Source organism: Nycticebus coucang, chromosome 6, assembly GCF_027406575.1.
Source record: "Nycticebus coucang isolate mNycCou1 chromosome 6, mNycCou1.pri, whole genome shotgun sequence".
Classification (NCBI taxonomy): Eukaryota; Metazoa; Chordata; class Mammalia; order Primates; family Lorisidae; genus Nycticebus; species Nycticebus coucang.
In genome coordinates this window covers 92,924,589-92,942,291 of record NC_069785.1, presented here as the reverse complement: position 1 = coordinate 92,942,291, position 17,703 = coordinate 92,924,589, and the positions used below count along the sequence as shown (strand labels likewise).

General features: G+C 40.9%; 1 pseudogene; it reads left to right on the top strand.

Moving 5' to 3' along the window:
- The first annotated feature begins 1,598 nt into the window (after positions 1 to 1,598).
- On the top strand, positions 1,599 to 2,939 carry LOC128588101 (glutamine synthetase-like; annotated as a pseudogene).
- The last annotated feature ends 14,764 nt before the right edge of the window (positions 2,940 to 17,703 follow it).

The window sequence follows — 17,703 nt, the reverse complement described above, 5'->3', positions numbered from 1 at the left end:
GAAAATATCAAGCATGTAATACAGTATTTATTATAAACTGTCGTCACTATCCTGTAAATTAAATCTCAAGAACGTATTCATTCTGTAAAACTAAAACTTGGTAAAAATTTTATTTTTAAATGCATGTCTAAGCTAAAAAGAGGAAAAGAAATCAGTACATGCCAAAACAAGGGAATGAAAGCAGAAAGCTGTAGCGGTAAGAGAACTCAGAAGGCTGTGACTCTCATAAGGTCTCTGATAATCCTCGTTTATGCTCAGCTTTTGAATTAACATTAATGAGGTGTATGAACTTGGGGAAAAAATCCAGTGTTTGCTTGAAGGTACCATATCCAAAACTCAGCAAAAGGCCCAGCTCAGCATTGGCAGCAAGGAAAATTGTCCTTCACTTGAAAATGTATAAAAGCTTCTGTAAGTCTGAATCCTCGTGTAAATTTGGGACCTACCTGGGTGAGGGCCAAGCAAGTGAGCAGAGCAATGTTGCCGAATGCCTCACAGTGCATCCAGCCTACAGCCAAACACAAATGCCCAGTGGAGGAAACAGACCACACAGGACAGAGCACCCAGGGGCGATGGAAACACAGACACCCAGTCCTCACCAGGGAAGTTAGGTACCTTAGGGACTACAGAGAAATATTTTACATGTTTTCACAGACATACTTTACACTTGTCATCATAATTTGGATTTAATTTTTGTTAAATAACATCTTTACACATTGACGGGAATGCTTAAATCACACTGATTAACATAACCATCACCTCACTTATTTTTTGTGGTAAGACTTTTATAATCTACTCTTAGTTGTTTTGAAATGTACACTTGCGCTGTCTCTACTAAAAATAGAAAAACTAGCTGACTGCGAGGTGGGCGCCTGTAGTCCCAGCTACTTGGGAGGCTGAGGGTCCCTCCATCCCACTCTTTTCACTATCATTTATCTGTTGAAAACCCTGGGGTGTTTGACCGTCAGTGGCTCACAGTCTGGTTTTGCTGATTGATATTTTTGGTATAATTCAGCCGTTTCCTCTACATTTCTTGCAAATTGGGACCTGGACCCAGAGGCTGAATCTGACTCGGGTGAGATCCCTTTGGCAATGCCGCAGGTGGCGTGGAGTTCTTTCATCCGGAGACCAAGAGGGTTGGAAGATCGTTCTTTCTGTGATGTGAGCAGCTGTCAATGCACCAGATCTAAATCCATTAAAATGGCGATATTCTAATTCCGTCATTTCCTTTTCATTTAGTCATTGGAATATTCTTATGACATAAAGAAATATATCCCTCTTCTACCTCTTGGTGCCATTCCCTCAGGTCACCGAGGAAAGGCAGGATAAATGCTGGACTCTCTCCCCAGGTGACAGTTTGGCTTATCATTGCTCTAAGTCAGTGTTTTTCAACCTTCTTTATCTCCTGACACACTTGAACCTGTAGTTAAACCTCTGCAGCACACTTAAATTATATTGACCAAAAAAAAGGTTAAAAAAAAAAAGAATAGAGAGTCGAGGATGAGGGAAGAGTGGGGCCTTTGAGGGGCACATGGGCCTCCTCTCCTCTCTTCATGGCCGCCCACCCGCCCGCCTGCTCACCGCCCAGGGCATCTTCCATCATGGCCACCTCAGCAAGTTCCCACTTACACAAAGGTTACTATTACTCCAAAGTCTTCACACATTCAATGCAAGATGAAACGAGCCACCCAGAGATGATCTCCCATGCCGATTCCTTCACAGGGTCCGATTTTTTTCATATCACGCAGGTGTATATGTCCCCGCCTCAGGGGGAGAAAGTCCAAGCCATGGTTATCGGGATCGATGGTACCAGAGAAGGTCTACGCTGTAAGACCCACACCCTGGACTGCGAGCCCAAGTGTGCAGAGGAGTCACCTGAGTGACATCTTGTTGGCTCTAGTACTTTACAGTCTGAAGGCTCCAACAGTGATGTGTATCTCGTGCCTGATGCCGTGTTCCGGGACCCCTTCCGCAAGGACCCCAGCAAGCTGGGGTTCTGTGAAGTTTTCAAGTATAATCGAAAGCCTGCAGAGACCAATTTGAGGCACCCCTGTAAGCGGACAATTGGCATGGTGAGCACCCAGCACCCCTGGTTTGGAATGGAGCAGGAATACGCTCTGATGGGGACAGATGGGCACCCCTACGATTGGCCCTCCATCGACTTCCCTGGACCCCAGGGTCCTTCTTTCTGTGGTGTGGGAGCAGACAGAGCCTATGGCAGGATATTGTGGAGGCTCACTACTGAGCCAGCTTGTATGCTAGAGTCAAGATTGCCAGGACTAATGCCAAGATCATGCCTGTCCAGTGGGAATTCCAAATCAGACCCTGTGAAGGAATCGGCATGGGAGATCATCTCTGGGTGGCTCGTTTCATCTTGCATCGAGTGTGTGAAGACTTTGGAGTAATAGTAACCTTTGATCCCAAGCCCATTGCTAGGAACTGGAACGGGGCAGGCCACCATACCACCTTCAGCACCAAGGCCACGCGGGAGGAGAATGGTCTGAAGTACATTGAGGAGGCCATCAAGAAACTAAGCAAGCAGCACCAGTACCACATTCACACCTACGATCCCAAGGGGGCCTGGACAATGTCCGGCACCTAACTGGATTCCACTAAACCTCCAACATCAACGACTTTTCTGCTGGTGTAGCCAACCGTAGTGCCAGCATCTGCATTCCCCGGACTGTTGGCCAGAAGAAGAAGGGCTACTTTGAAGACCGTCATCCCTCTGCCAACTGCAATCCCAACTCAGTGACAGAATCCCTCATCCGCACGTGTCTTCTCAATGAAACTGGCGATGAGCCCTTCCAGTACAAAAACTAAATGGACTAGACTTCCAGCCGTTGAGCTCCTTCTGATTCTCCCTCCCACTCCAAATCTTTCCCCTACTCCCAATTGCCCCAATTGTAACTCAAAAGAGCGGAATATCAAGGTCTTTTCTTTATTCCTCAAAAAAAAAAAAAAGAAATGTACACTTGCATTGTGCACATTAGGTGAGACCCCACCAAATGCTATCCCTTCTTCCTCCACTCAGCCTCCGCCATCCTCTTCTTCTAGACTATATTGATTGTTCATATGAATCTGCAAGTGATAATATATTGGATTCATCATAGTATTGAGTACACTGGATACTTCCCCCCCCCCTCCATTCTTGAGATACCTTACTAAGAAGAATATGTCCCAACACCATCCAGGTAAACGTAAGTGATGGAAAGTGTCCATATTTTTTATGGCTGAATAATATTACTTGGTACACACTTGCCAAAATTTGTTAATCCATTCATGGGTTGATAAGCATTTGGGGTGCTTCCACGAATTGGCAATTATGAATTGAGCTGCAATAAACATTCTGGTGCAAATGTCTTTGTTGTAAAATGATTTTTGCTCGTCTGGGTAGATATCTAGTAATAGAATTGCAGGATCAAATAATAGGTCAACTTTTAATTCCTTGAGAATTCTCCATGCTTCTTTCTAAAAAAGCTATATTAGCTTGTAATCCCATGAGCAATGCAGAAGTGTTCCCTTTTTTTCACATCCATGCCAACATCTGCAGTTTGGGGATTTTGTTTTTGTGATGTGGGCTCAACTTACTAGAGTTAGGGGATATGTCAAGTGGTTTTAATTTGCATTTCTCTGATGATTAAAGATGATGAGCATTTCTTTCATGTGTTTGACCATTTGAGTTTTGATAATCCTAACAAAAATATGCAGCGGGGAAAAGACTCTCTATTTAACAAATGGTGCTGGGAGAACTGGCTGGCAACCTGTAGAAGACTGAAACTGGACCCTCATCTTTTACTACTAACAAAAATTGATTCTCACTGGATAAAAGATTTAAATTTAAGACATGAAACTATAAAAATGCTATAAGAGAGTGCAGGGAAAATGCTTGAAGATATTGGCCTGGGAAAAAATTTTATGAGGGGGACCCTCTGGCAATTGAACCAACACCAAAAATATATTACTGGGATAAGATCAAGCTAAAAAGCTTCTGCACAGCTAAGGGCACTGCAAGTAAAGGAAACAGACAGCCTTCAAAATGGGGGAAGATTTTTGCAGGTTATGCTTCCAACAAAGGTCTGATAACTAGAATCCACAGAGAACTCAAACTAATCAGTAAGAACAGAACAAACAACTCCATTTCTTTGTGGGCAAGAGACTCAAACAGAAACTTCTTGTAATCATTTTTGTACTCATATTCATAACATCGATTGAGTGGGAAGTTTTAGTCATCCAGTTTCAGTGTTCGCTGTGCCCACTTTCATGTGAAACAGCCTCAATTTTGAATTGTGTATTTGATTGCTCTCTCAAATTCCATTGGTAAAATTCCATTTTGTATATTGCAAAAATGCGCATGGGTGTGTCTGAGTGCACACACCACAGCAAACGCTTGTGTTTCATGACTGCAACGTCAACGAGCATGTTGCTCTTGAGTCCCATCGAGTTTCCCAGTGCCCTGCACCTGCACTGCTTCATGTTTCTGAGTAAGGCACAGCATGGATGGTTGTGTAGGGCACATTTTTTTGTCACACACATTTCCAGGCATATTTTATCAGTAAAATTCAAAATTGTGTCAGCTTAATTCTATGATTTTGGTTTTTCCTTCCAGATTTTAACCTGAACAATTGATCGAAAGTAACAGTCCTTGATAAGGATGAGTTTTATTTCAGGATATGTAAGTTGTTTTCCTACAGCCAGAGCACTGAATGAAATCCTGCAACTCTCCAAGTGGACTTCTTGCTTAGCAGTTCCTGGGCCAACCCCTTTTCATGACTGCCTTTGCACGCTCACATGTGAACCATTCATGCAGATCTGTAAGGGAAGAGCTTGTCTAGTGTATGAAATAATGTGCATCATACTATGTGCTAAAGTAATGTTTGCAAAGACATATTCTTATCTTTCCTATGTCACATCAACTTGATATTTTTCCATCTTCTTTGATATCAAATTAATCTCTTGCACATTTATGTACTGATGTCTATTATGAACTGATCTAGAAGAAGGCTAATTAAGGAAAATAAAGTTATTTTTTCAGGTGCTGTGAAACATTCATGAAAGAAGAAGTATGAATAGATGTATTACAATTCATATTGTCAGTACTCTGCATGGTCATACATGACATTGTTCTTATTCTAGCTCCAACGTGCTTTACAAGGTCAGAGGAATGTAGTAAAGGAAAAGAAAAGAGAAGAGAGGGAGAGGGAGAAAGGAGGGGAAGAGGAGGAGGAGAAGGATATGCCTACATACTCAGGCTAGTACTCTGGCAGCTACCCTATGCAGGACTGAGGGCCAGCTATACTTCCGTTCTCATCTGGCCAAGGTGGACTCTAAAACTGAATTAAATGCAGTGTGTGCCTTCAACAACAGGCCAGCATTTTTATCTGTATAGAATTTATTTATTCTGTACATAAACTCAAATAAAATTCAAGTTCAATTATTGAATAACTTTAGTATTATTAAAATATTTGTCCTTTTTATGCCCAGGTAACAACTAACATGAAGTCTGCAAAGATCCATTGCTCATAAAAGATTTTAGATATAGATACTGCATCTTTTAGACCTGGTTCTTTCCTTCTGCTGCAGGATATAACATAATGCCTTTTTCTATCTATCAAATAATATTAATCATTTTAGCACATTATAGTAAGATGATTGAAAATTAAGCTTATGTTCCACTTATCTTTATTATAAATCAGTGCAACTCAATGAACCATTAGCTGTCTTAGTGAAGAATGTTTAATGTTTGCATCTTTTTGTAATCTTAAAATAAGGAAAGGAGTATGGTAAATGTCAGTGCTGAGCTGAGCTAAGTATTCAGCTAATACCGAGCCAGTGCTTAACTTTTCCCTCATTAGCAGTTTCAATAAACATATGGTGGCATCCAGCTGAGGTCAAGTGTAAGTAGATCTCTTTTATTGGTTCTGTGGAGAGTATTTTTAATACTTTGAAATTATCCTTTGAGAAAGATGCAGACATTTAGTATCACACACAATGAACTTCATAAATCCTTTATTTGGGGATTGAACTGTCATCTGGCATGACTTAAATCAGTTTCAATAATGGCCAGTAGAGTCTCTAATACAGTTGGAGAACTTGATCTGATAGACTTTCTCCAGGATCTGTCCTGGCTCTGTACAGCTGGTTTAGAAAGGTTTTCTGTCATCCCCCTGTCTCTGTGTTCATACTGTCTCTGCACAGACTAACTTAAAAATACTTCTTCACCTTTGCACACTATGTTCCATCTGACCTTGTCCTTTTAGGATGGGGACCATTAATTAGGAGTGTGTTAATGGGAAGGAACGTCAAGTTAAAAAGGATAACTGAATCTGTTTTATTTCTTTCCCATAATTACCAAGAACCCACTTTTCTGTTGAATCATTGCCCCAGTCATTGGGTCCTCTACTGTAGCTTCATACTAAACTGCCTATAAATTGTGGAGAACATCAAGAATATTAAGTTGCCAGTAGTAGTTGACATGAGCGTTTGGATGAAATAAAGGCTAAGAAAGAACACGTTTATGGCGCTAGCTGGTTTTACTACAAGTCCTGAAACTTAATAAAAGGAAACAAAAAACAAAAAAAATCCATAGGTCAAAATAATCACTTGTTGGAATTGGAGGATAGAACCTTTACACAGAAAACAATTAATTAAAAATAATAGAACACAGTGGCTCACACCTGTAACCCTAGCACTTTGGGAAGCTGAAGCAGGTGGATCATCTGAGCTCCAGAGTTCAAGACCAGCCTAGCAAGAGTGAGACCCCATTTCCAAAAAGATAGCCAGGAGTGGTGGTAAGCACCTGTAGTCCCAGCTATCGGGGGCTGAGGGAAGAGGATCTCTTGAATCCAAGAGATTGAGATTGCTGTGAGCTATGACGCCATAGTACTCTACTAGGGTGACAGAATGAGACTGTCTCCAACAAAATAAATAAATAAAAATAAAAATAATAGAGCAATGAAACTAAGTAACATTATAAAATTTCATATAAAGGATATAATTCTATTATATGTTGCGAAGTATAATCACAAGGGCTAAAATAGTGGTGTAGATTAGAACAGTGGTATTCAAACTGGTATGATGTCCTATGTGAACTCAAAAATTGTTTAGGAACTCAATTAAATTTTTTTTATACATGTGCACTATTGTTATTAATGAAATTAGAAATTAAAGCTGAGAAATGTTTAAAATATTTGCATATTAATTTATATCATAAAAGTAAACCCACTACAGAAAATAACTAACACATTTAATAAATATATTTTGCAAAAAAAATAAGAAAGGTAACATTGTGTTGCAATGATCAAATCCCTTTAATATTTGAGTTAATAGAGAGAGCTGGATTCTCATATCTGCTTGCACATGCCATACTGTGATATCACCTGTCAAGTGGCTTCCAAAAAACTCAATTTCACGCACGTGGAAAAGACAAGCATCATCTTAGTATTGTTAGGAAAATAGATTTATTCTCATAGATCTTTCAAAGGAGTCTTCCGTGACTCTAAAGTGTCTTTGGATGGTGGTTTGTGACTTCTGGAATAGGAGTTAAGAGTGTGAACAACAGAGCCAGGCTGGTCAGGCTCACATACTTTTTCCCACTTGCTTGTTATTTGTCTTGGGGGAAGTTACTTAACTCTTGTAAACCTAAGTGTAACAGTAACTACCTCATAAAATTGATTTGAGGTTTAAAATATACATTTGTCAAATGTAACTCACTCTCCAATACTGAAAAAGAAAACAACTTTAATAATTGTTTGTTCTTATTATTAGACAATGCAAATATCTATCAAAGTGGACTCCTAATAATCAAATTGCAATGAAAGTTATAGTATTATTTTCTATTTAGTTGTTTGACCTGCTCATGACAATTTAGAATGTCAGGAAAGTTGTTTAAATGATAGTTTTTGGCGGTCCTCTACAGCCACAAAGCCCAGTGAGCCACGGGGGTCACTTTACTGTCAACAGATTTCCATGTCTATATAAAGCTAAAGTTAAATCCTTTCCCCATATGAAAAAAACAAAACACAGAAACACACACAAAACCCTGGCAAAATAACCCAGAACTTAAAGAATAAGATTTAAGAAGAAAGAAAAAGAAAGGTGATTCAAAGACGATTGGTCAAGTAGTGAGTTATATAAAGATGGAGGTCTGTGTAAGACCAGCCTCAATTTTTTTTTTCCTGACCACATATTTTCTAAAGTTCTAGGTAAAAAAAAAAAAAAAAATGCACTTACATTTAAAAAAAAAAATCTGTGCATCTCAACAAATTAATTAGTGATTCCATGATGATATATGTTTGAAATATTTACTGGGAAAAACATCATAAAAGCATGTAAGACATGACATTATCAGTTGGAAGAGATTTACTTATTTTACTTCTTACGTAGAGACTAAATAAAAACTATAAAGTCTAAAAACAAGCAACTGTATTTATTATTGAATTCAACACAATTTACGAAAGAGCCATGCTGATACACATGGCAGAGATTTTTAATGGTTTTTGTGCAGAATGTTAATTAAGCAGAGAGTGAATTTTCTTAAATATGGATTTCACAAATATAACTATAATTATGATAATTATGCATCGAATGTAAACATACATACAAAAATAATTTGAATAAATGCTTAGTTTGTGTTGTTACTGTTTTATTTTTCCATCTAAAAATGACATTTTGTCAATGGTTGGTTTTTGTAAATTATTAAAAGTAGTTACAACATACCTCCAAATCGTGTTAATAAAGCGATTCCTAGCAGTGAAAATCCCCAGGCCACTCAGTTTATTTCCTCTTGTGCCCTCTGTCAGGCTCCCATGAGGTTCTTTTTCCTGGATTGACCTGCCCCTGTCTGTCCTCACCCCCACCATGCCCACAGTTACCTCTGGGCCCCCCATGCTACACACCGTGAGTCGGTGGCCAAGCTGACCCAGATGTACACAGGACTGGGTGGGTGGGGGGTGTGTGGTTCACTTGGAGTGTTCATTCAATCACTTCTCTACTGGCCACAGATGACAGACAGAACATAATGAACACAGGGAAAGATTTCAGAGACGTAAGCCAGACTCACTGGGAAAGGTTAACAGTGAGCCTGTAAGACGACCGGTGGGCACCCATAACAGAGAGACATCAGAGAAAGAATCAATATTAGAGGCAGAGAGAAAGAGCTGCTACATCTGTTTCTCAAAGAATTCTGTGATTCTTTTGCATCTAGAAATGTTCTCTCCAATTTCAGGAGATTTCATGAAAGATTCCTTCAGCAGCCATGGTGTAGGCAAATGAATCCCAAGGACTTTGATAACCCTGAGTTAATAAGTTGTTTGGGGAGTGGGGTCAGGAAGATGAGACAACAATCTCCTCTCCAAGCCCCTGAAATGGTTTGTTTCAATCTTTGCTGCGAGTTGTAAGTTGGGACTTAATGGGATGCAGGAGTTCTGGGAAGCATCACAAGCCCCAAATTATACTTTCTTCATTTACTTGCTGACCCAGGAAATTATTTTAACTTAGGACATTGACTTTACTTCTATAATTAAAATGAAAAGGATTAAATGATAATGGACTAGCCATAGAAGAAAAAGCACACTAATTGTAAACATTTTTAAGTGCCTTATGTGTTTTTTGAGAATGGATCCTGAGTAGAGAGAAAAATAGAATTTGAGAAGATTGCATGAGAGAAATGCAGTGTAGAAAGACAGGGCTCACAATGAAGAAGATAAAAATTGCGTCTTTCACCACAAGTACATTTATTTAATATATAGAAAGATGTATAGCACAGTCTGGCTTCCTGGGTTATTCTAGAATAATGGCAGGTGCAGAAATCTGAATGTTTCCTCATATTGCCAAAAGAAAAAAAATGCATAAAAATCAACAAAAAAGACTGAAAATAAACTTATGACTCAGCATAATCAGGAAACATTGAGTATCATGAACCCCAAATTTCTTGTAAACAGAGAAAGAAAGGACAAGCTCATATGACTTCTCAGAGAAGAGAATCAAAACCTTAAGGCTGTTGAATACAGAAAATGCCGACACCAGAAAAGCTCCTAACCCAAGTGAAGGAAATACTGAGAACTCTCTCTCTTCTTTTTAAGATCTAATGGGTTAAAGCTCTACCATAAGGAAGGGGTTGTGAGTATATACAATACATTAAAATTTAAGCAGAGAAGGGAAAGTCCCCTTCTCTGCTTAAAGCCCACACTGGCCAATGAAGAAAACCTCTCATCACTTCCCTCACTTTTCATGAACTGAATTCATATCACAGGCTAAAATCTTTCAACAAACCTGGAAAGACTTTGTCACAAACTGTTGTCAACTCTGCCTGCCCAACGAACATTGTCCAAGGCCACTGAGTGCCCTTCCAGTCCATTGAATTCCCCTAAAACCATTTGCTATGACCCCTTAAATGATCACTTTCCCCTACAAAAGTGTATAAGGACACTGGGGAACATTCTCCTGTGATTCACCTGTGCTACACAGGAGAAAATAAATTTCTATGCCTTTTCTCCAAAAAAAAAAAAAAAAGAATACATTAAAATTTATCTCAAACTTGATAAGGCACAAAGATGATTTTTAATGTAATAACTAAAACATTATAGAATAAGTTAGCTGAGAGGTCATCTGAGTTTCTAAGAAAATAAAATTTTATTTTGCTATTCACCATTAATTAAAATGTAGATATTTACAACTTTATGGAGTTATATGATAAGTTGTAGGGTGCTCTTAAGATGTAAATGAATCTTTTCCATTGGTAATACAAATAGTTTCTGTCTAGTAGAGAAGAAAAATTACAGACTTATTGTCCTGTGGAATAAACATACTTAACACTCTTGAATGAACTATTCAATTTATTTTAGCATTTTGGATATGTTTGTTTCATTGAAAACGCACCCATACATATATATTAATATCCTCCTTGTGAGCCTGTAATACTACTGGACTTCTCATTAATGCAGTAAAAAAAATATTGGCATAGGATCATTATGGATTTATATCCTACTTATGACTTTAACATTCTAAAAATTATACTTTGACAGATCTGAGAGTCTTGAGAAGACTTGTTTCTAGCAGGAAGTGTGGTATCACGGAAGGCAGGCAACATTGGAGATTTGGTGGCTGCAGAGATAAAATAAAATCCTTCATTGTGGGGTCTGGCAGTTTGAAATTCAGCTAGGTTGGCCCACAGGCCAGGTCTTCCTCGGCAAGAGCTGCCAGTGTAGTGTTGAGGTAGAATTCCTCCTTCCACAGGGAGATCTCAGTTTTTCTCTTCAGTCAGCTGATTGGTTGAGGCCCCCTAGGATTATTAAGGTCCTTACTAGTCAGCTGATTGGTTGAGGCCCCCTAGGATTATTAAGGTCCTTACTTAAATCAACTGTCTGTAGATGCTAATCACATCTTCAAAATGACTTCTTCACAACAGCCTATGTTAGTGTTTGATTGAATAAGGGGTTGCTACAGTCCAGCCAGGTAAGAATGCCCAACCATCACAGTGGTAGAGGGAAATAGAAAAATAAAAGTGGAGGGGAGGGGGAGACAAGATGGCGGAATGAAGCCAGCTTTCAACAAAGGCTCCCGTCCAGAAGGAGACTTAAGGGATAGGAATTTAGTAAGTATCCTGGTGGACTTGAGCCTCACCAAGAGAGAAGGCTGAAGAATGCACATCAACACCGCTGAGGCAAGTTGTGATCAGAAGGACGCAAACAAAAGGTACAAAATCCACCACCAAGCGGATGGGAGTCCCCCTCCCCCATGAGACCAGCTCTAGAGCCCCAAAATTGAACAAGCGGGCAGAAATTAAAGGCCCTCCCACTACACTCCACGGGAGAGACCTTCTAAAAACTGGACCTACCTCCCCTACTGGGGTGCCGTGGCGTTCTCCTGCCGGACAAAGGGCTGAATAAAACTTTGGGAATCCTTTGCCGGCAACCCTGAATCCCCGGTGCTCCCCTCCTGCCCACTGAGGTCTGGAGGCCTGTCCCCCAGGACTTCGGATCCGTGGGTGATTTCTCAAGGGGAGTGGACAGTCCCCGAGTTGCGACTGGTCAGCATTGACTCTGAGGCGCGCCGAGTGAGGAGAGGGCACCGGGCTGAGGGAGAGTCACGCCTCGCGGCACTTCCCTGCGGTGCAGTGCACCAACCCTCCCCGGGCATACGGGGCCCAAGACTGAATAAGACTCTGGCCTCCCCGCTGAGAGCTGAGAGCCCCTACTCTCACTCGGGGTCTGAGGGCCTATCCCCCAGGAGTTCGGCTCCTTGGGTGATTTCTCGAGGGGAGTGCACAGTGCCTGAGCTGCGTCAGATCAGCGCCGACTCTGGGATACGTGAGCGAGGAGAGGGCACTCTGCTGAGGGGAAATCAAGCCTTGGCGGCACTTCCCTGCGGTGCAGTGCACCAACCCTCCCCGGGCATAGGGAGCCCAAGACTGAATAAGACTCTGGCCTCCCCGTTGAGAGCTGAGAACCCCTACTCTCACTCGGGGTCTGAGGGCCTATCCCCCCGGAGTTCGGATCCTTGGGTGATTTCTCGAGGGGAGTGCACAGTGCCTGAGCTGCGTCAGGTCAGCGCTGACTCCGGGACACATGAGCGAGGAGAGGGCACTCTGCTGAGGGGAAATCAACCCTTGGCGGCACTTCCCTGCGGTGCAGTGCAGGAGCCCTCCCCGGACCGTAGTGTTGCGTAAAACTGAATGAAACTCTAGCTTCCCCCCGCCCCACTCCCAATCAGGGTCTGGGGGCCCATCCCCCAAGAGTTCTGATTCTTGGGGGATCTCTTAAGGGGTGTGGACCCAGCACAAACTGCGGCCGCTCAGTGCTGACTCTGGGGCGCGGGACAGAGGAGAAAAGGGTCGCCTGAGTGCCCACACCAGAGCAGCAGTTCCCTGGAGGTAGATCAACAGCCGTTTTTTCTTTAACGGCAGAACGCTCACTTCTGGATATTCTGAGGCCACACCCCCTGTCTCCCTGGGCAACCAGAGGAGGCCACCGGTGACACAGCTCACAAACCCGGAAGCCTCCAGGGCGGGGCCGACCCAGAGAGGTGTTCAGACGCAATTCTCCAACAGCAAAGACGTTTGAACTCAAAACAGCACGTATCCTGTAGGCGACGACAGGAACAGAGACAGAACCTCACAAAGTTGTCTGTTCTGTTCTGTTCTGTTAGCAGCATCCATCAGGGACGGGGCTAAGCCTGAGTGAACACCTCCTTCCCATCACCTGCATCAAACACTCAAAGATGTCAGGCCCCATCTCCTCCTGCTAGATAGCGGCAGTCTGCGGGGGCCTGGCAGACTTCCTTGCGATTCAGGCAGGTGCAAACCCCTGGAGTGTCTGTTCACTGCAGGCAACTGGGTTAGCCATCTGCAGAGATACCAGTGACTGGGTCCGATGGAGGGGCAAAGTGGGGAAGGAGACGTCAACCTTCCCAGACTGCTCTGTTTGCTGGGTGGCTCCTCCTGACTCCACACTGCACTGGGGTGAGCTGTGTCAGAGGGGTCACCAGGCCCCTGTGATCCAGTTCCCAGAGACCTCTTGAACCCTTCCACCTGAGACAAGTGCCGATTGAGACAGTTGATTTGGACCTTTTGAACTGGGCTAATAGACTGAGGACTTTTCAGGCGGTGCCCTGGGTGTGTGATTGTAGGAAGGTTTGATTCTCCTTTTCCAAGGGGCCAGAGGTGGGCAGGCAGGGTGACTTAATTGCTGATTTTTCCACACAGCTGAGACTTCAAGCCAGAGTAGAAGTTGCAATAGGATCGAACAGAAACCAGCTGAAAACAAGACAGAACCACTTTGCTCCACCACACCAGACAGGGCAACAGTTTCTCAGGCCACAACACTGTACGGGCCCTCGATAAAACCCCAGGGGAAAAACCAAAGGGAGTAAACCATGGGGCGGAATCAGCGGAAAAACTCTGGTAACATGAATAACCAGAATAGATCAACCCCCCCAAGAAAAGATACGGCAGATGTGATTGAAGATCCCATTCATAAACAACTGGCTGAGATGTCAGAAGTCGAATTCAGAATTTGGTTTGCAGACAAGATTAATAAAATGGAATTAGGAATTCGAGGAGAAATTCAAAAACTGTCTCAAGAATTTAACGAATTTAAAGACAAAACCACCAATGACTTAGACACACTGAAACAAGAACTTACAGCCCTCAAAGATATGAAAAATACAGTAGAATCCCTCAGTAACAGAATGGAGCAAGCAGAAGAAAGGATTTCTGACATTGAAGACAAAGTCTTCGAACGCTCCCAATCTCTCAAAGAGGAAGAGAAATGGAGAGCAAAAACGGATCACTCACTCAGAGAGCTCTCAGATAATTCGAAAAAAAACAACATAAGGGTTATAGGAATTTCGGAGACTGATGAAGTAGCTGCCAAGGGCACAGAGGCCCTTCTACATGAAATTATGAAAGAAAATTTTCCAGACATGCCTAGAGAATCTGAAATTCAGATAGCAGACAGCTTCAGAACCCCAGCACGATTCAACCCCAATAAGCCATCTCCCAGACATATCATAATTAGCTTCACTAAAGTTAACATGAAAGAGAAGATTCTCAAAGCAGCCCGGCGAAAGAAAACTATAACGTACAAAGGTAAGAATATTAGAATAACTGCAGATCTCTCTGCTGAAACTTTTCAAGCAAGAAGAGGCTGGTCATCAACTTTTAATCTCCTAAAGCAAAAAAACTTTCAACCCAGGATCTTGTATCCAGCTAAACTGAGTTTCATCTATGATGGAGAAATTAAATACTTCAATGACATTCATATGTTGAAAAAATTTGCCATAAGTAAACCAGCTCTTCAGGATGTTCTCAGACCTATCCTCCACAATGACCAACCCAATCCTATACCACAAAAGTAAACTCACTCAGAAACTTCGGATCAAACTCCAACTTCCACAATGGTGAAAGGATTAAAAATGTCCACTGGACCTTTGAAAAACTCGATACCCAAAATTCCACCAGACTTATCAATACTCTCCATCAATGTGAATGGCTTAAACTGTCCTCTAAAGAGGCATAGGTTAGCTGACTGGATACAAAAACTTAAGCCAGATATTTGTTGCATACAAGAGTCACATCTCAACTTAAAAGACAAATACAGACTCAGGGTGAAAGGATGGTCATCCATATTTCAGGCAAATGGTAATCAGAAAAAAGCAGGTGTTGCAATTTTATTTGCAGATACAGTAGGCTTTAAACCATCAAAAGTAAGGAAGGACAAGAATGGTCACTTCATATTTGTTAAGGGTAATACTCAATATGACGAGATCTCAATTATTAATATCTATGCACCCAACCAGAATGCACCTCAATTTATAAGAGAAACTCTAACAGACATGAGTAACTTGATTTCCTCCAGCTCCATAATCGTTGGAGATTTCAACACTCCCTTGGCAGTGTTGGATCGATCCTCCAGAAAGAAGCTGAGCAAAGAAATCTTAGATTTAAACCTAACCATCCAATATTTAGATTTAGCAGACATCTACAGAACATTTCATCCCAACAAAACTGAATACACATACTTCTCATCAGCCCACGGAACTTACTCCAAAATTGATCACATTTTAGGTCACAAGTCTAACCTCAGTCAATTTAAAGGAATAGAAATTATTCCATGCATCTTCTCGGACCATCATGGAATAAAACTTGAATTGAGTAACAACAGGAATCTGCATACCCATACAAAAACATGGAAGTTAAATAACCTTATGCTGAATGATAGCTGGGTCAGAGATGAGATTAAGAAAGAAATCACCAATTTTTTGGAACAAAATGACAATGAAGACACAAGCTATCAGAACCTCTGGGACACTGCAAAGGCAGTTCTAAGAAGGAAATTTATAGCACTGCAAGCCTTCCTCAAGAGAACGGAAAGAGAGGAAGTTAACAACTTAATGGGACATCTCACGCAACTGGAAAAGGAAGAACATTCCAACCCCAAACCCAGTAGAAGAAAAGAAATAACCAAAATTAGAGCAGAATTAAATGAAATTGAAAACAAAAGAATAATACAACAGATCAATAAATCAAAAAGCTGGTTTTTTGAAAAGGTCAATAAAATAGATAAACCTCTGGCCAACCTAATCAGGAAAAAAAGAGTAAAATCTCTAATATCATCAATCAGAAACAACAAAGACGAAATAACAACAGACTCATCAGAAATCCAAAAAATCCTTAATGAATATTACAAGAAACTTTATTCTCAGAAATATGAAAATCTGAAGGAAATAGACCGATACTTGGAAGCACGCCACCTTCCAAGACTTAACCAGAATCAAGTGGAAATGTTGAACAGACCCATATCAAGTTCAGAAATAGCATCAACTATACAAAACCTCCCTAAAAACAAAAGCCCGGGACCAGATGGTTTCACGTCAGAATTCTACCAAACCTTTAAAGAGGAATTAGTACCTATATTACTCAACCTGTTCCAAAATGTAGAAAAAGAAGGAAGACTACCCAACACGTTCTATGAAGCAAATATCACCCTGATCCCCAAACCAGGAAAAGACCCAACAAGAAAAGAAAATTATAGACCAATATCACTAATGAATATAGATGCAAAAATATTCAACAAGATCTAACAAACAGAATCCAGCAACACATCAAACAAATTATACATCATGACCAAGTTGGTTTTATCCCAGGGTCTCAAGGCTGGTTCAATATACGTAAATCTATAAATGTAATTCAGCACATAAACAAATTAAAAAACAAAGACCATATGATTCTCTCAATTGATGCAGAAAAAGCTTTTGATAATATCCAGCATCCCTTCATGATCAGAACACTCAAGAAAATTGGTCTAGAAGGGACTTTTCTTAAACTGATAGAGGCTATCTACAGCAAACCCACAGCCAATATCATATTGAAGGGAGTTAAATTGGAATCATTTCCACTCAGATCAGGAACCAGACAAGGCTGCCCATTGTCTCCATTGCTTTTCAACATTGTAATGGAAGTTTTAGCCACCGCAATTAGGGAAGAAAAGGCGATCAAGGGTATCCATATAGGGTCAAAAGAAATCAAACTCTCGCTCTTCGCAGATGATATGATTGTGTATCTGGAAAACACTAGGGACTCTACTACAAAACTCCTAGAAGTGATCAAGGAATACAGCAGTGTCTCAGGTTACAAAATCAACATTCATAAATCAGTAGCCTTTATATACACCAACAACAGTCAAATTGAAAAAACAGTTAAGGACTCTATCCCATTCACAGTAGTGCCAAAGAAGATGAAATATTTGGGAATTTACCTAACAAAAGACGTGAAAGATCTCTATAAAGAGAACTATGAAACTCTAAGAAAAGAAATAGCTGAAAATGTTAACAAATGGAAAAACATACCATGCTCATGGCTAGGAAGAATCAACATTATCAAAATGTCCATACTACCCAAAGCAATATATACTTTCAACGCACTCCCTATTAAAGCTCCACTGTCATATTTTAAAGATCTTGAAAAAACATTACTTCGTTTTATATGGAATCAGAAAAAACCTCGAATAGCCAAGACATTACTCAGAAATAAAAACAAAACAGGAGGAATCACACTACCAGACCTCAGACTTTACTACAAATCGATAGTGATCAAAACAGCATGGTATTGGCACAAAAACAGAGAAGTAGATATCTGGAATAGAATAGAGAACCAAGAGATGAATCCAGCTACTTACCGCTATTTGATTTTTGACAAGCCAATTAAAA